The sequence below is a fragment of the Neodiprion pinetum genome, chromosome 2, assembly GCF_021155775.2.
Source record: "Neodiprion pinetum isolate iyNeoPine1 chromosome 2, iyNeoPine1.2, whole genome shotgun sequence".
NCBI lineage: Eukaryota > Metazoa > Arthropoda > Insecta > Hymenoptera > Diprionidae > Neodiprion > Neodiprion pinetum.
In genome coordinates, this window is record NC_060233.1 from 19,556,271 (window position 1) to 19,583,312 (window position 27,042).

The 27,042-nt window shown below is 41.2% G+C and overlaps 1 protein-coding gene across 2 annotated transcripts in view; it reads left to right on the forward strand.

Moving 5' to 3' along the window:
* LOC124210905 (sodium-dependent neutral amino acid transporter B(0)AT3) overlaps positions 1-27,042 on the forward strand; it is a 490,584-nt gene that overhangs the window by 221,267 nt on the left and 242,275 nt on the right. The window lies entirely within an intron of this gene.

Sequence of the window (27,042 nt, forward strand, 5' to 3'; positions counted from 1 at the left end):
ACACGTCAATTCGGCGAGTTATTTTTCCCTCGCATTATTGAAAAATCGGATATCAATGATGAATTTCAAACTAGTGGAAAAATTATGTTGCAAAGACACAAAAAATGTTCGTAAACCATAATTCAGATTGATTGAATGACTAATTATGAGCCCTAACGGCATTTCAATCATCTAAAATCTCTAGTTTGATGCATACATCGATGATTGGAAGTGTTTTGTAACATTAAATCTTAAATCCGCTGATTTATTTGGAGATTTATTTTTATTTTCACTCGTAGATGCGTGTTTCGTAGTATTGTGTAGCAGGGCATTCGCTTATGTTTCACACACACACGAGTGTGCGTCCGTGGGTGTGCGGCCGGCAGCGTGTTCCGCGGCAACAATACCGAGGTCAGCGCTCGAGAAGGGGTACAACAGGGAGAGAGGGGAGGTGCCGATATTTAATTCGTAAACGAATAATAATAATTCACCCAGACGAACAAAACAGCAATTTCCGTGGCGGCAAATCCAGATGAAATGGTGCATTCTGATTGGCCTAAAGCTATCGCTTATAATTCAAAAACTATGCGTCGGACGAGCTTGCGGCAAAGAAATTCTCGGCTGGATTTGAGTCAGGTATCACGTTGGCTGGTCCGTGTCCCCCAATTTAGGGGCATCCTGGCACCTTCAGTGCGGGCGATCGAGTTTGAATCAGCAAGTACAAGAATGTATTCGAAAAAGGCTATACGCCCAATTGGACGACTGAAATATTCACCGTGAGTGAGGTGAAAGATACCAATCCGCCGACGTACAAACTTACCGATTATCAAGATCATCCCATCGAGGGGGGCTTCTACGAGGAGGAGCTCGGCAAAGTAAAATACCACGACGGCTATCTTGTGGAGAAAGTATCACGCAAACGGGGGAATCGGGTCTATGTGAAGTGGTTGGGTTTTGATAGTTCGCACAATAGCTGTATAAATGAAACAGCCATGTAACATAATTTGTATGTATTTTCCGAATTACAATAAAAAATTTCAATATACAAATATTTCCACACTTATCTCCTTTGCATGCACACGTGCCGTACTCGATAACATGAAAATAATAATAATAATTATAATAATCTGCAATTTTTCCATACGATTATTACACATTTTTTTTTTCATTTTCAGAAAACTTTTTTTCATTTTCAGAAAACTTATTTTCATTTTCAGAAAACTTTTTTTCGTTTTCAGAAAACTTATTTTCATTTCCTGAAAACTTTTTTTACGTGTTAATCAAATGGGAGAAAAGTTTTCGGAAAACTTTTTTCCATTTTCTGAAAACTTTTTTTCGTTTTCTGAAAACTTTTTTTCATTTTCTGAAAACTTTTTTTCGTTTTCTGAAAACTTTTCACGTGGTGAACGAATAAAAATGAATAATTTCTCAATATATTGATAATAAATAAATAAATAAATAAATGAATAAATAAATAAATAAATAAACAAATGTTAGGTATATGAATTCACATTTTCAAATCCAGTCTAAATCGTTTCCGCATGATGGCGGATCGCCCGAGGCGTCAAGCGTAAATATTCACAATAATTAGACGTGTACAGTTTTATCCTATAGCTATCAGGGGGCTGGGACAAACCCCCAAGGTAGGGTGTCGGTCTGTCCAGGTATCAATATGGAATCTCAAGCTTTTTCACATCATGTAGAGTGGCGGGGAATTTGATGCCTGTACAGTCCAACTCGGAGATAAAGCGGCGATAATGGTTGGTTCTATCGGTGAAGGTGTTGGCCGGGTGGCGGGCTGCAGTGATGGGCCAGAGAAGGCATCTTTCATCTTTGCTTTTTACGTTCACCACCGCCCTCTTCCGCTGAATGTCCTTGGGCAGCTCAACGAATGTCGAAAGCCCGCAGCGAGAGGCTGGTACCGGTTGATATTTCCGAGATTCGTTACAACTCCCGTTCGGATCCGGTTGGCGAAAGTTCGATCTCCAGCACGCCTGCTTTCATCCCCTCGCGGATGAATTTTTGTAGAGGTGGTGGTTGGGGATCGCATAGTTTATTTATGGCACATAACTGCATGAAAATTCGAGCTTGTTGAATTCTCCACCGAGATATTTCATTTGCAGGCGATTTTGCCCAGCCATGTTGCACATTTCAGCCAGCTGATTTGAATCTTCTTGCAGGGCCCTTGCGATTCTCGGTGGTAAGAAGACGTTGTAATCCTCATCGATCGTCGTCAGAACACGTACCCCAAATTTCGTTTTGACCAGCCGTAAGTCCGTGATGTTGTACGCCGCTCCAATTACAAGTTCCGACATCTTCTTGGTTGGCGGATTCTCCAGACGGCCGACGTGGTTAACTTTTGTTAGATCCATCGCGTTTCAATCGGTTTCTTGTTTTTCACTAGTAAGAGCAGGTCACGACGCGAAGAGACGATGAGACCAGCGTCATCATCGGAATAGGCCCACGTTTTATATACCCCATCGAGTGGGAAATAAGCCTGGAGGTAAACTATTAGCGTAAAAGTTTACGGATCATCATCAACATTCCCAGCCTATCTAATTGCGGTGTCGCCGCCCGGTCGATTAGCACAAAAGAATGTATTCGAAGTACGTGGAAAATATTATTTTTCGCCTGGGGCAAACTATTGGCGCGAAAGTTTACGGGTAACGGCGAAAAATCAAAATGGCTATTCGTCCGACCAAGAAATAAATCACATTATCAAACTGCCTGACGATAAAAATCAAAATGGCCGCCCATCCGACTGAGCAAAAATCAAAATGGCCACCGTCAGACGGTCAAATCGGTCGATTATACTGGTGACATCATAGCGAAAATCATATTATCAAACTGTCGGACGATGAAAAATCAAAATGGCTGCTCATCCGGCTCAGCAAAAATCAAAATGGCTGCTCATCCGGCTGAGCAAAAATCAAAATGGCCGCTGTGTGAATGGCCACTCGTCTGACTAAGCAAAAATCAAAATGGCCATCATCAAAAAATCAAATATGGCCGCCGTAAAAATGGCCGCCATCACAAAATCAAAATTGCCACTTTCAAAAAAATCATGGCCGCTGCCAAAATGGCCGCCATCACAAAATCAAAATTGCCGTAATTGAAAAAATCAAAATGACCACCGTCAAAAAAATCAAAACGGCCGCCGTCGAAATGACCGCTCTTTTCAAAATGGCCGCCGTGGGCACCTCAGCCGGTAACGTCACATGGTGACGTATGGCTTGGTCTGGAACTGTCATATATACCCTATGACGTATGGCTTTGTCTAGAACTGTCATATATACCCTACTACCGAATGAACCTGCGAGGATGAGATTTGATTTTTCTGCGCAATCCACCATTGAGTTCTGTTTCCTCACCCACCCGCCCTGATCCTCGTACATCTAAGTATGCCTATAGTCTTGCATTAAGAAAGAGAGAGAGTGACCAGGTCTATATTTTCCAAGCACACGTAAACCTTAGGATAAACACTGGCGGCTGGGTAAGGTCAGTGACACGAGCACCCGACACACAAAGCAGGGATGGAGAAAGAACGAGAGCCGGGGTGGAAGACCTGTAACCCCAAACGTCCAAGTCACAGAGTTCGCTTCGTGAACGGAGGTAGCGGGGCCAGATGGGTAGGTGGCCCCAGAGTCGGCCGCACGGCCAGGGGCACCAGGGTGAGGGAAAGGAGATCGTCCCATGGTCAGGGTGCACAGGCCCAGAGGCCATCCCGTAGAGTCCGGAATCTGATTCGCGGTCAACGGTACCCGGGGTAAGGAGTCGTCACACGATTTTCACCATTTGGTGAGGGGGTCGCGGGCGAAGGGCTGACGAGCTGCGGAGCTTTGAGGCGGAAAAACCGCTTCTTGGTAAGGGGTTGCGGGAAAGGGGTGGTCGTCCGAGGAAGCTTCTAGAATAAAATACCTCCTAGACGAGGGGCTGCGGGCGAAGGGGAAGGGGCCCCAAAATTCGCTCCTTGGCGAGGGGCGGCGGGGGAAGGGGATGGCGTCCCAAAATTTGCTTCGTGGCGAGGGGCGGCGGATGAAGGGGATGGCGTCCCAAAATTCGCTCCGCGGCGAGGGGCGGCGGGGGAGGGGGATGGCGTCCCAGAATTCGCTCCATGGCGAGGGGCGGCGGGGGAAGGGGATGGCGTCATAAAGTTACTCCTTGGCGAGGGGCTGGCGCCGGAGAGGGGTGCGAGGGGGGTTTGTTGTGACGCCCCAAAGTGCCCCTATACTACTCCCGTGTCTGATTTATTTCAGCGCGGACATGAAGAACTTCCTTGAACATAAAAAAACACATTCGACCTTCGTGGGAGAAAGCAAAGCCTGCCGTGAATGCAAGAAGAAATTATTTGTAATAAGATTTACCGAAGGTTGCAAAGATTGTGAGGAAGTTAAGTCTGCCCTTAAAATTATAGCAGAGCAAATTTCTGAAACTTGACTCTTTTTATATGTCACCTCCCGTTTTCACTATTCGTTCCTTTTTTTTTCATGTTCTAATAAAGAAAATTAAACTTTGCTTTTTGTCTTTCTTTTGATTAAGAATACTTCTTCATTATTCAAGTCTGAATTAACCCCCGCACGTCATAGAAGTACAAAAATCTTTAATAACTTGATCGGCTGTAGCTTCTGCATTTATAACTAAGACAGAAGCCGATGAATAAGAAAAGGTTTGTTTTACTAGCCAATCTTCATGAACCTCATGAATAGTTCTGAGTAGCTCTGAAGAAATGTTCGATTCCTCCTCACGAGAACGGGAACTAACTCGAGCAAAAGAAGTTTCTGGGGAAACTCGCAAATAAACAATTAAATCTACTCTGAGCTCAGACGAGCGAATGAGAAGATCGAAATTTTTCATCAATAAATGAGATTCGAAGTCGCGAAAATTACCTAACCTGCGACGAGCTTCTACAGAACAATTGCTACTAAATATCGATCTTTCCATCACCTTGACAGGCAATGAAGTTGTCTGAAGATGTCTTTCTAACATAACCATTCGAGCGAAATGCTGAAAATAATAGCAATAACGATCTGGGTCCTGATACATCAAATCTAAGAGGTTAATTCCAGCTACATCTCGATATTCCTCAAGAGGTTCCAAAAGTGTACAGACCTGGCGATCTGCTGAAAACCTCTTGGTGAAAGTTGTTTTTCCGCATCCGATATTTCCTTCAATAATAATCGTAAGCGGTCGAGTTTTACTCAAATGAATTACAAAAGGCAAATTCTTCTCCCAATCGATGACCGACTGTAAAGAAGGTCAAGTCGATCACAGTCGGCAAGGGTGTTCGTTTGAAGGTCTAACCTCAAAGGATGTTCCTGGTCTTGAAGAGACTGTTACAGGTTGATTTTCTTCAAATGGAGCGAGACGATCCAAGTGAACCCCTTTCTGACGCGAATGAGGAGATCTTCGGATTCTATAAACAACATCATTTATCCGGTTAACCACTAAGTAAGGGCCTTCCCAATTTCTTTGTAGCTTTGGACATCGTCCTTTCTGTCTTCGGGGTTGAAAGAGCCAGACAGAATCTCCATGATTAAATTTCAAATCTCTGGCTCGAATATCATAACGAGTTTTCAATTTATCTGAAGCCATAGAAATTCTACTCCTAGCAAAGTGATGAATTTCTTCTAAACGTTATTGCAATAAAAAGGCATAATCTGTTTGATGCTGTCTTTGCACAGGAACAGGGCCTTTCTCTAAATCTGATGGAAGTCGAAGATTCTTCCAGTAAGCATGAGGGCTGGCGTCTGCTTCGTCGTCTCATGGATCGCAGATCTGTAAGATAAGAGGAAGAAAGGGATCCAGGAGTCCCAGTCTCTCTGATTCTGCTCTACAAAGGACGACAAATATTGTAGCAAGGTTCGATTCAGACGCTCTATCATGCCGTCAGATTACGGATGCCAAGGAGTCGTACGAGTTTTTCTAACTCCTAAAATCTGAGTAACCTCTTTCATTAAGGTTGACTCGAAATTTCGGCCTTGATCAGTATGAAGTTCTAGAGGAACTCCGTGTCCACAAATAAACTCTTTAACGAATGCCTGTGCTACAGTGGAGGCTTCTTAATCAGCGAGAGGAACCACTTCAGGCCACTTAGTAAAATAATCAGCAATAACCTGAGCATATTGATTTCCAGAATGGGTTATCGGAAGAGGTCCGAGAATGTCCATCGCTATCCTTTCAAATGGAGCTCCCACGTTGTAAATTTGAAGAGAGCTTTGTCCTTTCGCTCGAGGTCCTTTCTTTGCCGTGCAGATTCGACATCTTCGACACCAATCTTCAACGTTCATCCGGCAACGGGGCCAAAAGTAGAAGTTGCAAATTCTGCCCAGAATTTTATTTGAAGCGAAGTGTCCACCTGTAGAAGAATCATGATAAAGAGCAAGAATCTCCGGAACTCGTGTCCTGGGAACCAAAAGTTGCCACCTGATTTCTTTCAAGTCTGCAGATTCCCATTTTCGGTATAAAATTCCATCAAATAAAAGGATAGAGTCCCATTGAGCCCAATAAATTTTCGAATCTGGCTCGGCTAAAGATATATCCTGCCAGTCCGGGCGAGTTTCTGCTTCTTTCCAAGACTTCACTTGATTCAAAGTGTCGTCCTCTTGTTGCGAATCTCTCCATTCCTCCTGGTTATTTTCGAAAGAAATCTTCCGTATTATGAGAGAGGGGTCACGGTTTTTCTCTAATCGGGCACACTGTTTACACTCTGGCATTTCCTTGAAGGGTCTCCGAGAGAGAGCATCGGCGTTCCCATGATGAATTCCTGCGCGATGACGAATGTCAAAATCGTACTGACCGAACCTTTCCATCCATCTAGCTACCTGACCTTCGGGAGATTTGAACGAAAGTAGCCACCTGAGAGAAGCATGATCTGTACGTATCAAAAATCTCCTGCCGTACAGATAATGGTGAAAAGGTACTACGGTCTTAACAACAGCTAAAAGCTCTCTACGAGTGACACAATAATTCCTCTCAGTTTTACTCAAAACTCTGCTGAAATAGCTTATTACTCTCTCCTAACCTCTCTGAATTTGTGACAGAACCCCGCCTATTCCTGAAAGAGAGGCATCCGTATCTAAAATAAAAGAAAGTTCGACCTCTGGATGAGCTAAAATCGGCGAAGAAATAAGATTTTCTTTTAATTTCTTGAAAGCCTCTTTACATTCCGGGGTCCAGTCAGAAGGAATCTTGATTCCGGTCAAGTGATAGAGAGGTTTAGCTATACTAGCGAAACCTTTTACAAATCTTCTGTAATATGTACAAAGGCCTAGAAAGCTTTGAATTTGTTCTTTATTCTTAGGTGTCGGTCAAGAAGAAACCTTCTCGATTTTGGACGGGTCGGTCTTCACACCTTGTGTTGAGACAATATGTCCGAGGAAGCCTACTTCTCTCTGGAACAGATGGCATTTTTTCGGACTCATTTTTAGGCCTGCCTGCTTCAGCCTAGCGAAGACTTGTCTGAGATTTTGAACTTCTTATTCAAAGTTTTTGCCAAAAACGACTATATCGTCTAAATAGACGAGACATATTTTGCCACTAAGCCCATGGAGAACAGCCTCCATCATTCGATCAAAGGTAGCCGGGGCATTACTCAAACCAAACGGCATAACCTTGAACTGCCATAATCCTCCTAAACCCGTAACAAAAGCTGTTTTTTCTTTATCTAGAGGATCCATTTCGACCTGCCAGTATCCGCTCTGAAGATCTATGGTGCTGAACCAAGTTGCACCAGCTATCAGGTCGAGTGTCTCGTCGATTCTGGGTAGAGGGTAAGAATCTTTCTTCGTTATATCGTTCAGCTTCCTGTAATCGATACAAAATCGTTTGGATCCGTCCTTTTTGTTGACAAGGACGATTGGTGAAGCCCAGGGACTAGACGATGGTTCAATCACATCGTTCATTAACATGTCTTCTACAAGCTTCTCCACCTCTTCTCGGGCGTTGAGAGCGAGTCTCCGAGGAGCTTGTTTTATTGGTGAACTCTCTCCGACGTCGATCTTGTGCTTGACAGAAGTACATCGACCCTTATCACCACTATCTTTGGCGAGAGAATCTTTAAATTCTAGCGAAAGAGATTTAAACGATCCTACCTGGGCTGAATTTAACGAAATCGAAGATTTCTCCACAAGGCTCTGTAAATGTGAAGGGAAATGTTGTTGAAAATCATCCTCTGAAAGTTCCATTTCCCGAATTCTAGGAGGAGTCCAATAAATCTCATTTCTATTTGTACAAAGAGTTATTTCGCGATTGATTGAAGTTAGTGAATTTCTCTTGGTCGAGATAACACAGTTATGAGCTGTAAGAAAGTCTATTCCCAAAATACCTTCATCCTCTATATCTGCTATAAAAACCTTATGTGGAGAGTCGATGCACCCAAAAAAGTTAATTTGGACAGTAACCTGTCTCAAAACCGGGGTCGTCTCTCCAGTGACTGTTCGCAGAGATAAAGAGGGAACAATCTGGTCATCGGATTTAAAGAGATCCGATCGAACTACGGTTACTTCCGCGCCGGTGTCTATTACCCATAGACAATCGACGCCATTTACAGTACCGCGCGCGTAAAGACCAGACTGTCGTAGACTTCTAATTAAAAACTGTTTTCTAAGCGGGCTTTCACTCCTAACAATCTGCGATGATTTTCGCCCCGACAAATCATCTGGAATTAGTTTTTCGGGCGAGTTCCTGTTGCAGAACTCGACTGAGGATTTGCTTCCCCTATTTCTATATTTTTCTTACGCCAGTTATAAGAGTTTGGATTCGAACTCTGTATCGGTTCTCCACTAATATTTTTAATCAGAAAACAATGATTGGCGTCATGGCCTGTTTTTTTACAAAATATACAAGTCAAGCCGGTTTGACTTGTCATGTCCGCGTTGTTAATTACACGCTTGTTTTTCTAGTTTTGAAGAGAACCTCGATTTCTCGGTTTAAAATTACTATTGTTATTTTTATTACTATAATTTTGAGGCTTTGACTCCTCCGAGTGTTCAAAACTTCGTCTTTCTGAGGTGTTTTTGGACACCTCAATCCGACGAAGCCTGCTCAACCCGAAATATTGTTTTCTCATTGCCTCCACCTCAAGGGCTTTGGCCGTTGCCTCCCGCAGAGAAGTGAGACCCGATGTCCCAACGGCCATTTTAATTTCTGGATCACTGATTGCGTTTAAGAAAGCTTGTGTCGCTAATAAATTACGAGACGGTTCGTGGTCTGGCAAAGCTACACGAGAAAGCCGTTCAATATCCTGGCTAAGTGACGCTAGGTCTTCGTCTCGTCCTTGTCTTCTAGTCTGTAATTGAGCTGTGTATAATTTTGTCAAATGATCATTTCCGTTTCTTAATTTAAGCGCGGAGCTAAGTTTTTCATAATCGGAAGTTTCTTCTTTAGATAATGCCGTTAAAACATTCAAAGCCGGCGTTCGAAGACAAGAGGCAAGGCTGTGGGCCCTCAGGGCGGAGTCCTACTGATTATGCTATGCAATTGTATCAAATTGACGTTCATAATCTGCCCAAGGAATCTTTCCATCAAAAATTGGCGCTTTTAAAGGATAAAAGGGTTTCTCGGTAATTTGAGAAGCAACCCCAGGAAATCTTGTATTATTCAATTGACTTAAACGGGAATAACGAGGTTGAACCTGAGGCAGAGGCTCGGAAAAGCCAACCTCATTTTTAACTGTTGTTCTACAAATTGGGGATTCATCTATTCCCCTAATAAAAGGCACAGACCTTGAGTCCCGTACATCCTGGAACCGTCCTGGATGTTGGACCTCCCGAACAGCGGGAACGGGAACAGGAGAGGGAACTGGAGAGGGAAGCGGAGTAACGACTCTGGAACCTCGAGGGGTGACGGCCGGTTCTCCTGAGCCGTTCACCTGATGGACAGCCTGAAGAGCTGCCACAGTCGTCCGGAACAGTTCATGAAGACTGGTCTCGGATCGTTCTTGAGCTTCTCTATCAAGCCTCCGCTGTTCCAACTGAGAGGCAATTTCCCTTTCTCTTTGTTCTTGTTCTCTTTTTCGCTGCTCCAACTGAGAGGCAAGTTCCCTTTCTCGTTGTTCCTGTTCTCTTTTTCGCTGTTCTTGTTGAATGACGATTTCTTGCTTTCGCTGCTCTTGTTGATCAAGAAGCAGCTGAAGAAGTTGCTGTTGATGACGCTCAGCAGCTTCTTGTTGTTGGGACATGATCTTCAGCAGATCAATCTGAGAGACCGTCGAAGGAATTGGAAGAGGGTCCACCGAAGGTGATGAGATTGTCTCAGGGACCCGCGGATTCTCCATAATGAAAGGTTCTTCTCCGCCACTTTCCCTTCGACGTGAGCGCGTCATACGACTATTGCTCATAATTAAAGTTCGCGCACTGAATTGACTCGATTGAAAAGAAACTCAAGATCCCACTTCTGACACCAATGTAATGTTCTTTGACGTTACGGAAATAAATATGGGTCCGCGAGTTTAATTATCAAGTCAAAAATCAAGAGCGTGAATAAAATGTTGTGAAAATGCTTCAATTGCGTAATATGTGTTTCTCGTTTGAAGTCTGAAACAAGAGTGTTTTTACAATAATGTTGGTTGACGCAGCAACCTTATTCTTTTGAAAGACATAAGAGGTTTATAAACGTCTTTCATCTATGATGACTACTAGATCATTAAAGAGGGGGCAAAACGGGTGATTTCACCCTTTGTAACAATATAAATAACACGTAATACCTTTTTAAAACCTGTCCATAGTCAAAATAATTAAAAATTACACATTCATTCAAACATTCACAAAAAATTAAAATAAAATACGCCAGAATTAACACACACTGGGATATAAAATTGTCTATGATAGTAATTAAAAAAGTTGATAAGTCATAAATATGTTAAAAATCACTCATCCCTTTGCTTTAGACTTGTCAACAGCTCCTTCGTGTGATTGTTAAATGATGTTGGGACTTCTTCGACGGGGTTCAAGTGTACGGCTTTTTGAAAGTTTCCCTCCTGCTGACCCAGCGATGCACGGCAGTTTTAAAATTGGATTTTGGTTAATTTCGTGACTTCTTTTAGGCTTTATCGTTGTGATCAAATCACAGGTTGTTGTAATGACGGAGATTAATGAGCAATGCCGAGGTGTTAATTCACTTTTGAATGTGTTAATAATTGACTACGCACGTTCTACAGGGAATTTTAGACCGTTTGCCTTGGCGTCGTCCCGTAGACTCTTTAAAATGTTCAGCCGTTTCTCCCGCCTGATGCCTGGTTCGAGATGGCTGTGTCAAGCAAAACCTCGCGGGCACTTTGAATTTAAAATATCGTTACAACTTTCTGATTCGAACACGATCGCCTCCTCAAAATTTCCGCTTCCGATTACTTCATTTGATTTGCCGAGGCTTGTATACGCTTCGATATAGTTGTTTTTCGTTGACCATGTTAACATCCACCAAGATCATCTGAATCGTGCGATTCTTGGTGTTGTCGTAGGACTTTATTGAGTCACTCAAATAATAATCCACTTGTGAGATCCTTGGAGAGTTAACCGGTTCCACAATTTATTTTTCAATTTTCGATTGAAACGTTCAAATATCAATGCCTTTGAATTTCTGAATGTCGAATACGTGTTGACATTGTGCTGCTTCATAAATTCGTTGTTGTGAAATTCTTTGGCTTGATCAACGTGTAGATGTATGGGTATACGGTTCTGTGTCAGTACGGATTTCATGGTAGCAATCACATCTCTCCCACTCTTGGACCCTATCAGCACCACCCACGCGTACTTGGAAAATATGTCAATAATTGTGAGTAGGTACTTGTATCCCTTGTTGTACGAGCTATATGCCGTCATGTCAACAAGATCAGCTTGCCAGGTGTCATCCAGCCCACGTACATCCACGAATCGACTCGGATAATTGCGTCGAGCGAGTCTATGAAGTTCGTCCGCTAATTTCGTCATCATTTTTTTCCTCGTTCTTTGCAGGAAATTTTTTCAAACCTTAATCCATGCGTTAACGCTCTTCAAATGGAACTGATTCCTTGCTGGTTTATTTCAGTGCTCTCACTCTAACATGAAGCTTCGGAATGAGTTGAAATAACCTAAATGCATGATCGTGATTATGCTGTTACGCACCCGCACCTGTTTGAGGGTCTCACTGATTTGCGTTACGTTCTCGTGATACTTATTGTCTGAACTATTGAGAACTTTGAGAAAAACAGCATCGTTGGGCTGTTGTGGGTCGGCTACGTTGGACAATCGTTTAATGTCCAGGTCATACTGATTATCGCGGGTTTTTTTTGAATCCAACGCCTGAAGGCCCACGAATAAATTTTTTACCCTCACCACTTTCCAAATGTCGCCCAAATATGTCTATGCTCATCACTGGACGGTCACTAAACGAATTATGATTTTATATGGATCTGCTGTTAATAAACGATTCTGACTTACTGCTACTTTCAAATGAAGGCGACTATTTTGTTGAAATGGCTGATATTGCCTGCTGCCTGCGACGCCATAAGTAGTCGGAGACGGTTCACAATTTCACTTGGATCATCTTAGTAGACGTAATCCACTTTTTGCTCCTCCTTTCACGCAATCTTACAGTCAGGTAAGCTTTTACCGGATTGTTTCGGCGAGCAGACGTATTGTGCAATGAAATTTCTATAATTTACGATTTTTGAACCGTCGGGAAGACTTCCATCGGCTGGGTAACGTTTCTGGTGCGCATTTTTTCATCGCTACAATTTTTTTGTAATTATTCTTGTCTGCGTCATGCACAATCAATGCACCCGTTGGTTTTTTGAACAAAAATTCAAGTAATCCCGGCGTTCTCTCGTAACTTTCATCCTCGACGTTGATAAAATTATCGATGAAATTGATTAGCAAATCGCCAATCATCATACTGTTTGTCAACTTTCGATAGGCATAAAAGATGGATCTCATATTCTCTATTGCAGATGTAAGGTCTATGTCCACGTTATATTTTTCACAGATTTTAGTCAAACTCTGTTTATTATAATTTTTCACCCAGGCAGTTTGTTTTTTTTTTCATGTACCAATCCACTTATGCAATATCTCCTTTAAATTCTTTGTCTTTGTCGGGACCCATTGAATTTTATGCCAATTATTAAGACAAACTACATGTAATTTCTTTTAACTTCGTGGCCGTTGTAAGGACCGGGCAAAGGAGTACACAGTATTTCTTATAATAGTGTAACGTTCTTTGACGTTACGGAAATAAATATGGATCCGCGAGTTTGATTACACGGATCAACACAAAATTTTACCTAGACTTTAAAGTATTAGATTTCGATTCTTTAGTTCGTAATTAGACGAAAAAAAAATATATAGCATTAAAAAGTTTGCTTTTGTATTTAGGAGACCGATTGAACGATATTTTTCAAAATCTGTGGTTTTAATTATCAATTAAAGATGAAACCATTTAAATAAACATTTTTATTATTTTTATTGAGTTTTACTATCAAAATAAGTTACAAAAAAGTAGAAAATAATTTAAAAGTGCACGCTTTTACTTTTTCCTTTATGTTCGTAAGTACTGTCTCTCAATAAACCCCAAATATAGTGTCCGATCATGTTTTCATTGTATTGGCCTTGACAACGTTGTTCGAAGCTCAAAATGTCCCGATGAAAACGTTCTCCTTGCTCTTCTGAATACGCTCTCATTTTGTTTTTAAATTTATCTAAATGAGCATGCAGCATATGTACTTTTAATGAGAACATTTTCAGTTATTCTGGACTTCTACAAAACACCTGATCGTTGTTTATCATTCGAGTGCCATCTAGAAGCACTGTCTGGACGTTAAAACCCAACTCTGATCGCACGGTATTTTTGAATGTATTTAAAATAATTAATATTTATAAAAAATTTAAAAATGAGTATTTTTACTATAACTATTACAAAAGCAAACTTTATACCAAAAAAAGGTATTTTCTTCTCGTTTTTGTTCATAATTAACCAGAAAATCATAAAATAAACTTTAGGACGAAGAACAAAAATTTTTTTGTAGAGCCGTGTTATCAAGTCAAAATCAAAAGCGTGAATAAAATGTTGTGGAAAAGCTCTGATTGCGAAATATGTGTTTCTCGTTTCAAGTCTGAAACAAGAGTGTTTTTACAATAATGTTGGTTGACGCAGAAACCTTATTCTTTTGAAAGACATAAGAGGTTTATAAACGTCTTTTATCTATGATGACTACTAGATCATTAAAAAGGGGGCAAAACGGGTGATTTCACCCTTTGTAACAATAGCTTTTATTGACTTGAGCTGCTCGATCCGCTTCTATCGACAGGCCAATGTATACTACTCTTCTCTGAATCACACACCCATGTTATAGTACACGCACATAGTGTAGTCGCCGATGTACACATATATAAACATATATCCCTGTCGCTTCGGTTACCACACTAAACTTGGAATGAGTTTAGTTGTGAAGCAGTCAAAACTTGGAGCGGTTGCAATGAAGAAATCTACAACGGGTAGGAAGCCTAAACAGCGGAAGAGGACAGTGAATCTTAAATCCATCATAGGAGCTACAAAGGTCGACGTGCAATCAGGTCACGAAGCTGTCGAGTCGGCGTTGGCGGGAGCCCGTATGGCCGCGCGTGGGGCTGGGAAGAATATTCGTGTGCCTCGCGTTATGTATGCGCCCGATAAAATTGGCGGCATCCTACCACTCCTCATTCCAATTCTGGCCGGTCTGAGCCCTATTGGGGCTCTAGCGGGTGGCGCTGCGGGTCTATACCCGATAATAAAAGGTCAACGAGGCTAGCGCCATCAAACATCACTTGTACCAAACCAAACGGCACAAAACAACAATGGAGGCGATTATGCTAGGCAAGAAATTATACATGAATCTTTACCACAGTGGCATCGGTCTGTATTTTACTATCCGCAAAAAACTAACAAAGCTACCACGCCAAGCTCTCACCGACATTGATATACGCAAATATGCTAGAAATATAAAAATTTCACATTTTTACGGGGTTCTCATGTGGAATAGTCTACCGAAATCAGGATCGAAAATTCGAGAATCTGCAATCAATAATCTAGATGATAAAAACAGTCCGGGGACACACTGGGTTGCGTACTAGAAAAATGGCAATCAAGTTGTACATTCCGATAGTTTCGGCAATTTGCAACCGTCTAAGGATTTGATGAAGTATCTTGGTGTTGGTAGCGTAAAATACAATCATGATAGTTATGAGGTATATGATACTGTGATTTGTGACCACTTGTGCCTCAAATTTCTTAGCGGACAGCTGTAAAAAGATGAGTGCCACATGAGCAAGCATTAGTTATGTCGGAATCGTTGACATTGACACTGCCGGGTACATCCTCCGTGCTAGAGGCTCAGGATTTTCGTCCAATCGAGTTATCACCGGAGAAAAACTATGTTCTTGGACTTTTTGAGTTCCTGACATTCAATTTAATACCCAATATTGAAGAGAAGCGTAATAAATTTTACCTGGATGGAGCAGGCAATAGTAGAGAAGTCATCACGTTACCCACGGGAAGCTATGAAACTGAAGATATTAAAAGTTTTCTGCATAAGGAGCTTTACCCTCTGATATCACCCTCAGTCTGAGAGCCAACAACAACGAGCTGAACAGTGAAATCACATTCAATCAAGTAGTAGACTTTAAACCCAAGCATTCCATTAGTCGATTATTTGGATTTAAAGCGATTGAGCTAGCACGAGACGTTACTCATAAATCAGAATTACCGGTGGCCATACTGAAGGTTAATACTTTACGCAATGAGTACAACATAACCACAGGGGCATACGTGAACGAGCGTCGAGCTCCCACGATTTGTGAATTTTTCCCTACCGTTCCATCAGGATATGATATTGTTGAAGTGCTTGCCAACATCGATTACCCATCAATCGCCGTACAGTCAATATACCATATACAGCTCAGAATAGTCAATCAGGACGAGGAGTTGATTAATTTTCGCGGAGAAATGATAACTTCGCGTTTACATGTAAAATCTGTCAAATAATGGGTATCGTGCTTACGGGCGTTGCCTATGCCTCGAAGAGCGCGCACGAACAGAGACTCAGGATTTTTCTTCTCATTTCCTCATTTTTGAAGATAATTAGGTTCTTAGGGGGTCATTATGAAGATGAAGAATAGATCTGTGTCGCCTGTTTTGCTGAATTTTCGATTTCACTTTCAGATTTGCAAAAAACGTACTTGAAAGTACGTGATGTTTGAAGTGAGACACAGCGGACAGTGAATTTTCTTTTGGAATTCGGCAAAACAGGCGACACAGATCTATTCTTCATCTTCAAAATGAGTTCCTAAGAACCTAATTATCTTCAAAAATGAAGAAATGAGAAGGAAAATCACGAAGCATAAAACAGCAAATTTCTCGCGCAAAAAGCAGGCGCCTGCTAGCGCCACGACCGCGTTGCCCGGCGACCATGCGACTTACAGGCGAAGAGAGTGGACTCAAACCCCCCACTACAATTCCCCTCGTTCGAATCGTCGTCGCTCGGCACATGGATAGTGTTCCGCGCTTTTATTTTTGCTTGTTTTTCTACCGCGTTTTTTATTATTTCGAGTCAGTATTTATTCCCGCGATGGCTAAGAAGAGAAGGAACCTATCTTTGAAGTAGAAGAAACGACCCGGTATAAAGATTTTGGTTAAATTTTAGGAAAAAATGAGGTAAATCGAATTATTTATATGATTGATGTCGCATTCTCACCGACTTCGAAATTCAACTACTTGAGTACGAACAATCGCAAGGCTTTAATCTGATTGTAAGAAGGTACTTTCAAGAGCCGATATTGCTGTTCATAATAGCACTATAAATTCATTCTCAAGTTTTTTATACATACGAAAATATAAACTAGAATGCATTGTGACGTGTGGTACTAGCCCGGTTTGTATTAGTCGCTAAAATATATCATGAATTTGTTACGTGTTCAGGTTAAATGATCGAAATCACTATTCGGCAATTTGCATTAGTGTTTACACTTTGTCGATCATAAGGAACATTCTTATCACTTATTGTGACTACCTAAGTATCCAAGGTAAAATTACAAGGTATCTGGCAAAATTTTCCATACAAAGTAAATACGGCGCGTACGTATTAGGCCACTCAAATACGCGCGTTTTTTTTTCAGAAATAAACTTGACGTAATTCTGGGGTAATCATACATGCACTGTAAAAAATTTGCGGTGTAAACAAGCTCGGAGTTGTTGTTTAGGAATATCGGTGTCACAAACAACACCAATAAAGTGTGTGAAAGACTCCGGCGATGTTGTTGTAATTAAAAATGGTGTTATCTTAACTAAATCAACACCATCTGCAGTGTTTAACTCATACTGACACCTTTTGGTGCAATTTGAATGACTAAGGTGTTGATTCAGCCTCTTAAGAAGTTAGTAAACAAGCTCGGTGTTATTGGCTGGGAATTTCGGTGTCACGAATAACACCAATAAAGTTTATGAAATACTCCGGCAATTTTGTTGGGATTAAAAATGATGTCATCTTACGTGAATCAACACCATCTGCAGTTTTTTACTCAAACAGACACCTTTCGGTGCAATTTGAATAATCAAGGTGTTGATTTACCCTCTTCAGAAGTTAGTATATCTTCAAAATAAAAATTCCCATAGTCACAATGAGCCTCGTCTGTGGTATATTCACTGTCTAGATGTCGGAAATCTCCGTACATAACTTGAGAATTATATTCAGTGATTATATCTCACCGTGCGCGAGATTACTCGGGAAAAAAATAGTCCGCCCTAATACGATAAAATTAAATAAAAACAAACAAATTACAATTCGAATTTGATCCAATAAGATTATATCAGATTATACGCATGTATGTATAAATTAGTATATATTATATGGGCAACATTTATTCGTTAATTCAAAATTTAGCACTATATGGTGTCGAAAATGACGAGTTGCGTGTGTTTAACAAGCGGCTTTAGGCTGACCGTGAGCCAGCCCTTGATCTTCCCGTTATCACAATGCAGGTTCCAATTTCACGGAATAAAAAAATATTAATATCCAATTCGAATTTCGAACTACAAATTCAGATTCGTGATTGATGTGTCGAAAGACCTTGGATACCATATTACATGAAGATAATATGATTTTCTTTTATTTTGAACCACTATAATGGATCCACCATTATAAATTTGGGAATTCTGACCTTGGATTTGTTATCGGTGACCTAAAAAACCTCCGACTACTAATTTCTACCAAAATCCGAATATTTTTAGATTTTATTTCACCATATTGGATTCGCCATTCTAGATTTTGCAAATCTGATCCCATATTCGTGATCAACGACCCCAGAAATCTCATGGTACCAATTTTCATTCAAATCCATTGATCCATTCTCAAGATATTTTTATTTCATTTTTCGGAGATTTGTTGTTCGAATAATTCAAAAAGTACCGAACCGATCAAAGCAAAAATCTAATCAGTTCTAAGTTTTGAAAAGCCGCGTCGATTGAGACCAAAATCATTGAAATGCAGTGCCTCGTTTTTGAGATATCGTCGGACAAAAAAATTGATCACATACGTATATACATACACACATACACACACACAGTCGTCCATCCGAAAGCGGTCGGAGATGATTCTCTAGATCTTGAAACGTCAAGATTTAGTGAACACTTTACTTTTCATTTTCGGGGTGATTACAATAATTTCCTTTTTTCTCCGAAAACGGAGAAACGGGAAGTTAAAAAGCACCAAATAGTGCTGCTTCCAAACCGAAATGCAGTCTATAGAAGTTTTATAGAAGTTCACACCGTCGATTGTTTACAATGTGTTGGTTTAACGGGGATGGTGTCAACCTCAAAATCCAAGTCTGTCACAGAATTACGTGTACACCGACACAGTGTTGCATTGACACCGATGTAATGTTGAATTGACACCGATGGTGTCAATCTGATGTCGAAAGCTCTTACGCGTACAAGTTTGAACATGCCGCAAGTCCTTAGCCCGCAGTCAGAAAAGCTCACTTTCTTCCACGCGCGCTTACAAGCAGTCGCGTAGCATTTCAGGTAAAACGTGTTGTCTGCCTCGTGTATGGTTCTAATTATGTCGGAAACAGATTTTGTTAATGTTTTTACCGTGACTTTGCTTAATAAAGATGGCCCTGAAATGGAAAATGTGTTGATTAATAGTGCGCAGCAAGCAGCAAATGTGCAGGATGCACCGGATAGTGGTGATATTGTTACCGGGACATCTTTCCAGTTGCGATAGGGACGATACAACGGGGAGACTAAATGAATAAAGGTGCTCACTCCCAATGGCAAGCCCTTGGAATGGAATGATTTTATTATTGCAGGTAAGTGTTGATAAATAATATTTTCCAATAAATCATTAAATGCTATTTTCTGTTCATCTAACACTATTTGGTGTTCTTTGAATAGTATCTAGGGTTCTTTCAACGCTATATGGTGTTATTTTAAACCATTTGGTGCTGACTTGTATAATTGAGTACCAACCAAGCATTATCATTTCATTCCGCGTACTGAATTACCAAAACGCTCGGTGTACACTAACCTATCTCCATTTGGTGAATTTATTGGAAATAAATTATTAAATTGGAATAAAATACTGCCACATTCTAGTCGGCATTAACTTTGAAAAAAATTTTAAATTAACATATTTTATCTATATATAAGTAAAACTTTAGCCCGATATTTTTTACAGGATCATATACAGTAGCGAATTGTTTATGTGTTAATAAAACTATCTAGCATTTACTGATTTAAATTTCAGGAAATATTCTATGATCCTGAAGGCCGGTCAGGTTACATCTCCGGGAGACTGCGCACCCTCAATAGACGTCGTCAGGTGCCAAGTAAAGAAGTTAAAATTGAGCAGAAAGAAAACGTTCAACCCCCAAAAATGTGTACCCTCACAATGAGGAAAGTGCGCAAGGACAGTTGATCTTCCTCCGCAATGCCTGTCCTAAGACACAAAAGAAAGAAATTTTATTGGCACAGGCGGAGGCAAATTTGATAGGTATGACAATTTTATATCTGAATTTTTGTTAGCGAGAAGCGATTTTCAATTTAATCCATCCGATAGAATATTCGTGGTGAAAAAAGTAGTTTCTGGATTTCTTTATAAAGTCGGATTTTCAATTGCAACCCATATTGATGAACAGACGGATCTACCCGTATTTCAGGTCATCACTTATATCTTTGTACATCGCAATATACCATTCGTTATTTGTACCAAATGTAAAACAAAATATTTTAGTGACGAGTACCATGCTTTTGTAGTCGAACCCAAAATTATAAAGACCTATAGTTTAATCGATCTCAATCTGTTGGGTCATAAGTATGCCTATGAATTTCATCAAAGTTATCACAAAACTACTACGTTCGTAGTGCCGAAATGTGACATTTTTTAAACGTACCTATATGCTACTATTTTCATCATTATCATAATTATAATCTATATATTGTACTATTAGTTTTTACGCCTTTTTATGTCACTCAATTCATATGTTCATATAAATGCATACGGTATTGAAAAGTTCCTATCCCGCAGAACGTAAAGTACAAACAATAATGATTAATTATTATTTAGCCAATTTGTTGTTAAAGAGAAAATAAGTTTTGTACTTTTGATATCAAATATATAATATGTAAGATTATTCTAAGGTTCATGTGATTATATATATATAAAAAAGATTCATAGTGTCATCGAAAAAAAAAAAACATTGAATTTTTTTGTAAGTTCAACTTTGACCTCGAATAACTTTTGAAGGAGTGTGACTATCGAAAACTTTGTAAGGACTTTTTTTGTGGAGCGTCAAATTTCCTACAAAAATATGCTTTGGTCCGCTAATTCAATGAGCCGTTGCACAAATACGAAATTGCAAAATTTAAAAAAATTTATTCCTGTGTTATTTAAACGGGAAATAGAAATTCCCGATGCGCGACCTGTTAATAATAATATTAAGGGCTCTGCTTTTTACAGGCGTCTTTTCACACCTTCTCGGAAGTTTTTGTGTGAGGATTTTGAAAAAAAAAAATTAGCCGTTTTTTTTTGAATCAGCCTAATATATACATATATATATAATCACATGAACCTTATTTATATATATATGTATAAGCAAAAATAAATTTATATATGTTGTGACGTGGATTTTTCTGCACCTCGGTTACTCGGAGCAAATAACCGGGAACTTACCGCGTGTACAATAATTTGGCGTCCGGCGAGGTATCCTTGATCTGAAACAATGTCGCGAAGTTTGTTGGGCGCCTGGCGTGATCAACACGCCTCGAAATCGATAATACGACACACCGCGACTATATGCTCGGTAGCTCAGTACCGCGGAGAGGGGAGGGGTAAAGTTTGGGTCGAGAGAATTGCAACACAGGTACGCCAACGCGTGATGTGGCTAATTACTATACAATTCCAATGATATATTTCTCATTAGCGATAATACAGAAACAAAAGAAATAAAAATAAAAAAAAATAAAAATGATGATAATACGACCACGCAAGTCGTCTTTCGCGATTCCAAATACAATGTTACTTTTTTTTCTAAACTAAATAAGAAAGGTAGAAGTACTCCAAATAAAATAAAAATAAAAAAAATAATAACAACAAAAAAAAAGGTGAATAAATCTAGGAGACCTCTACGGCCTACGTGCGCTAGTCGCCGTCTTAACAATACCCTACTTCCTAAAAACCAAAAACAAAATCGGACTCGATGCGCTGCCCGCGAACGTCCTTTACAAAATGGCGCTGATCGCCAACTTAATACTAACTGATAATGCAAACAAAAAAAAGAAGAAAGGAAAAAAAAGGATATTAAATAACTAAAAAGAATATTAAATAACTAAAGTGATGCGAGGCTCGTCGCGACACCCGCGATCCTCCTCTAAAAACGCATACTCTTATCAGCACGCACCCGAGCTTCACTTCCTCGGCGACGGCGGGACGCAGTCGCGAATTCGAATACTCCCCGTGATTGCTCGCGACCTATACGATAATCGAAGATGTGCCGGATGACGTGAAATGACCCCGTGTAACGGACTTCGGTTACACTCAAGCTCGAGACACTAACGTCTCGGCTCAACCCGTGGCTCGACTCGATTTTCTGGATTCCCCGAAGTTAACGTTACTCTCTCACGCGCAACTCAGGCTACGGTCACCAAGCAAAAGAATCGGCAAACGAATTTCGAGTACTTTTCGACACGCAAACTACCAAACGGCTATCCTTTATCGGATCAGCCTTTACTCAATTACCCTCGAAATTCGATCGCGAGAATGTTAGCAACGCTTACCGCTCCACATCCACTCGACAAAAGGGCCAACTCCCTCGTGGTTTCTTCCGGCCATTTTCCTCGCAATCACTCAAAGCCCAAACAACAAAAAACGCACAATCGCTACGCTCACTAGTTCTCGTGAACCGCCAGAACTAGAGTGATCTAGGATGGTCGCCACGCCGATCTCGTCGCGCTAATTTTTCGTGACGTCATCACCCTAAGAATGCGCAACAATCGATCGGTCATCGATTTTGGGGATTGCGCAACTTGCCGCGCACCTGTCGTCTCTACGCGGCGCAGAACTTAAGGCTAGATCGCGATGTCGTCTCCCGCGCAGCTCTACGTAGTCCTGGGGTTGGGCGGGGTGGTGCTCCCTCGTCGCTAGCTGGTACCTCGCGGTTGCCTTGGTTGGGCGTAAGCGGGGTGAGCGGGGAGGCTGCGGCGCGCCGGCCGCCAGCGGGAATCGCGTCCGCCTTGGATTCCCTCGCTGCGGGGATCTGCGTTGCCTCCCCCTCCGCAGCCTCGGTGTCCTTCCCGCGAGATCGTCGTGGTTTCGCCTTGCCTCGAAAGATGTTCGGTGTTGGAGTTGGTCACTGGAGGGTAGCCGGTGCACTCGAAAAAAAATTAAAAACAAAAGCCTGAAATATCTGGGTCGCAATGCTCTATTTCGTCCCTGTCGAAGCTCGGGTGCGTGACTCCAGTTCTGGCGCTCTCTGAAATTATTCCGCGATTCGATTTTCTAGACCCTGATTCCGGGATCTCGCCCAGGGTTCAGGGAGTCTCTTGTAACGGGCAGGCCTAGCCGAACTGCCACGTTACAATGTATATATTTGAAAGCACATGTATGGTGTTTACCTACATAACAGAAATTACACATATATTGACTTGGATTATCTTATGAATCACTGTATTTTATTTTTAAACCCTACCTCATGTGTCATATATGCATATACCTATATTCATATAAGAAAAAATAGTCGGTTTGCCAATTCTCTGGTGTTATCAACTGGGTGTCAGTTTTTTGGTGTTATTGCCACGGTGTTAATCCGCTGGTGTTCATTCGCAAGGTGCTTATTCAGCGGTGCGGATTCTTATGGTGTCCATTTCGATGTTGTTATTTCGCAGGGTTCAAATTCCTTGGTGCTGATTTTTATGGTGTCATAATTGTCTGGGCGTCAATACTCTGGTGTTATTCTGAAGGTGTCAGGTTTCGGGTGTTACTGCAATCGGTGTTACTTCGGAACACCAAACTTTTAACACCGTCCGTTAACACTGTAAGTGCCGATGCGAAGTTCAAATATTCGCGGCCTTATTATGCCACTGAGATGTTAAATTAGAGGAGATCGGTGACGCGGCGCCGAGTAGCGTTAATAGCCGATAAGTTCGCGGTATTCGCTCGGTCAGCGAAAGGGGTAAGATTTTCGGGGACCACGGGATCTCTTTCTCTTTCTCTCCGGGGACATTGAAGAGATCAGTCGCGTGCCAATTTATAATAACTGGAGAAGGAGGAAGGGAGGGTAACGTGGAGTGGATACCGGCGGCCCATCCCGATCGCGTTGAACACCGGAAAATTCCACAAATTAATTCTTCACGAAATCACCATCCGAGAGTCCCCTGAGTTAAAGGAAAGAGCCAACGATCGACGAAGCATCTAGAGAAGATAAGTTGCTCAGACCATTGTAATTTCGCCCTGTAGGAATTGTACGGCTAGTGAACCGATATTCTATTATTTAATTGTCGTAAAGAAGGAAAATCGGACGTCGGACTGGTGAAGCAAGATTCCCAAAATTAAATATATATTTGTTTATTTGTATAATCTCACAACACCAAGCATGCACACCAACGGAGTGGACTTTTCGGGACTACGCGTGGTGTTAAAATGGTGTTGATTTTGACCCCAAATTTTTTACAGTGTGCATACATTACCTATAAAACAGCCACCTACAAAACTGTCATCAAATCAGATACTACTGCCAAGTATAATTAATTTAGAAACTAATGATGATTTTAATATACTATAACTGATGACGACGAGAAAAAAAAAAAATTGAAATCAAAATTGAAATTGAAGAAAAAAAAAAAAAAATTGTTGAAAAAAAAAAAATTGGAGTACGCGGTACTTGGCAGGCCCATGCTTATATTGCCATCATAACATTTATATAGCTCGACTTGTATTTTCTTGTGCTCGTTTTAAAAAGGCCCGCCAAGTACCACTACCTCCAATTTTTTTTTTTTATCAGTAAGAATTTTTTTTCTCTCAGTAAAATTTTCATTTCAGGTTTTTTTTTTTGTTATCATTAGTTTCTAAATAACTTATACTTGGGAGTAGTATCTGATTTGATGACAGTTTTGTAGGTGGCTGTTTTGTGGGTGGCTGTCACATTAATATAATTGGCGAAAGGTTTTTGCACCAGAGGTGCTTTTTGGGGATATCAGTACTTTTTGCGGGATTTCGCTTGAACATTTGAAAATTTTGCTCGCTCGCTACGCTCGCTAAATAGATTTTTGGAATACAGAATAAATATTTCAGACAAAAATAATCGGTGGAAAAGCCAAGTTAGAGCTTTCTCATAATTACATGTATCAGGTCCAAGGTCTTCTACACATTACGAATAGAAAATGATGCTATTTTATAGTTTGGACGCCGAAGGGATTGATTTTTGATAAAATAAAGCGTGACGATGAATTTTGGACCGAAAAAATAGAGAACAAGTTAGCAGATTTCTTTCACTTTTGTTTGTTGCACGAGATCGTAGATTCTAGACGCGCCCGACAACTCTCAATCCGCGAACCCGCTCATATTATCGAAGCCCAGAAGGCCGCGCATAAGAAACAGTAAATTCACGACCGACAGACGACAAAAAACTGTAATATGAATATATGTATATATGTACATAAATACAATAGCTTTGTATGTATTGTGACGTGGTATTTCGTACCCCGTCACTTTGTTTAACTATCGCACTTCCCTAGGTACGAATATCGCTAAAAATAACAAAAGCACGTCTGAGGCCAATACTCCAAAAATGAACGACTAATTATCTTTAAGTTTAATTCTCTCTATTAAGCTAATTTTATTCTATTTTCTAATTCTGTAACGCTCTACGAGAACCATCTACGAGACCTCCGCTTCGAGATACCAGGACACTGTCTGACAGGGGTCACGTACCAGCTCAACACCGACCACCACCGACTACAGACGAAGGAATACCGCTGAAACCACTCCCGATGGATGCCTATCTAGTTGTCGAACAGGGTCGTGCGTGATGCACAAACAGTACCTCCAACTATTTGAGACTTATCGGCCAGGAGCCGAACCACGAATTAATGCTTCTACCGCTCGGATGCATCGCCAGACGGCGTACAGGGCTGTGCGTCAAAAACACAACAAAGCCTCCCGTCGACGATACGTATCAGCCTGGAGCTGAACCGACCATGACACCTACTAAGTCGTTGTCTATCAAATAGAGGACGGTTTTCTCTTCACGAATCGCCCTATCGAAGGACTGCGGCGTGGAATAGGCTAGACTATGCTGACCACGTGGATCTGGTGGATATAGTGTCGGGATCCGGGTTGAGGGCCATCACCACCAGATCGTTTCGGCATGACGGCTTCAATGACCGAGGGCCGGGATGCGGCGCCGACGAAATAGCTACAACGGGGAGTACCAGTAAAGCAAGGAGTGGGGTACAGTCGGTCGTAAGTCCAAGAGATCGGTGACGGAATATTGTCGCACACCTCAATATCGCAACACATGAGCGGTACGACCTCCCCTCTCACCAACGATACCGCACAGCTGAGGGAAAAACATCTCCGACCACATTCCGACGTCCCGATACCTCGATACCTGTCGTCGAGGGAGAAGAAAAACGAGCGGCGAGGGATTATCGCCGCCTAGCCGTAGACCAGACCTACGCGACCTGCTAGTCCAATTAGAAAATCGGAAATTTGGGGAAAAATCACGTAACAGCAGCACGGCGAAAATCAGGATCATCGCTCGTCTCGACACTCCACGTTCAGCTTTCGCTCTAAGAAGACGTGCTATCGCTATATCGTACCGCTATTACTATCTCTTGTATCGTAGATTCAGTTTCTCGCTTTTGTTACCGCATCTTCGGTGCCGTCTCTATCTTCTTTTTACGTAAGTGAGGTTCCTTTTCTATTTCGTGAAGCCACGAGATTACTTGCAATATATCGTGTCTTTATCTCTCTCTTTCTCTTTATCTTGCAGTTGGTCTGCGTGAGCCACCTGTAGCGCGATTCTGTAACTCGTTATGAGAATAACGATTCGGAACGCTATCGTAACGATAACGAATTTCGCCGCGTGTAACGACAATCTCATAACGACGGTGCGATTCCGTAACTACGAATAGCGACACTTCGACGTTACAGAATGGGATAACGAATCGTCGTTATGGATACCGACAGGAAGTGACGTATGGTGACAAATCCTTAGTAAGTAACTAGAATTTTATCGAAACTCGCCTTAAAATAGTTGAAATTCGTGCCGCGGTGGCGCGCATGAAGGTTTAAATCGAGGCGCGCACAATCACTCAGTCACAGTCAGTGCAAATCCATCGTATAGTGAACATTGTAAATATAAATATCATCATTGTTATTATATCTTAACACCGTTTCATACTTTTAATAAATTTTAATACAAGTAAAAAAATTTATTTGCACTCATACTCTTAAAAGGAGCCCTTTGACCACGTGTCGTGAATCCCCATGCAGCGTTTACTGCTTCTACGTTTTCCTCACTATTCTTTTTGCATGGACCACCATTGGGTTCTTCACGTAGAACCAAT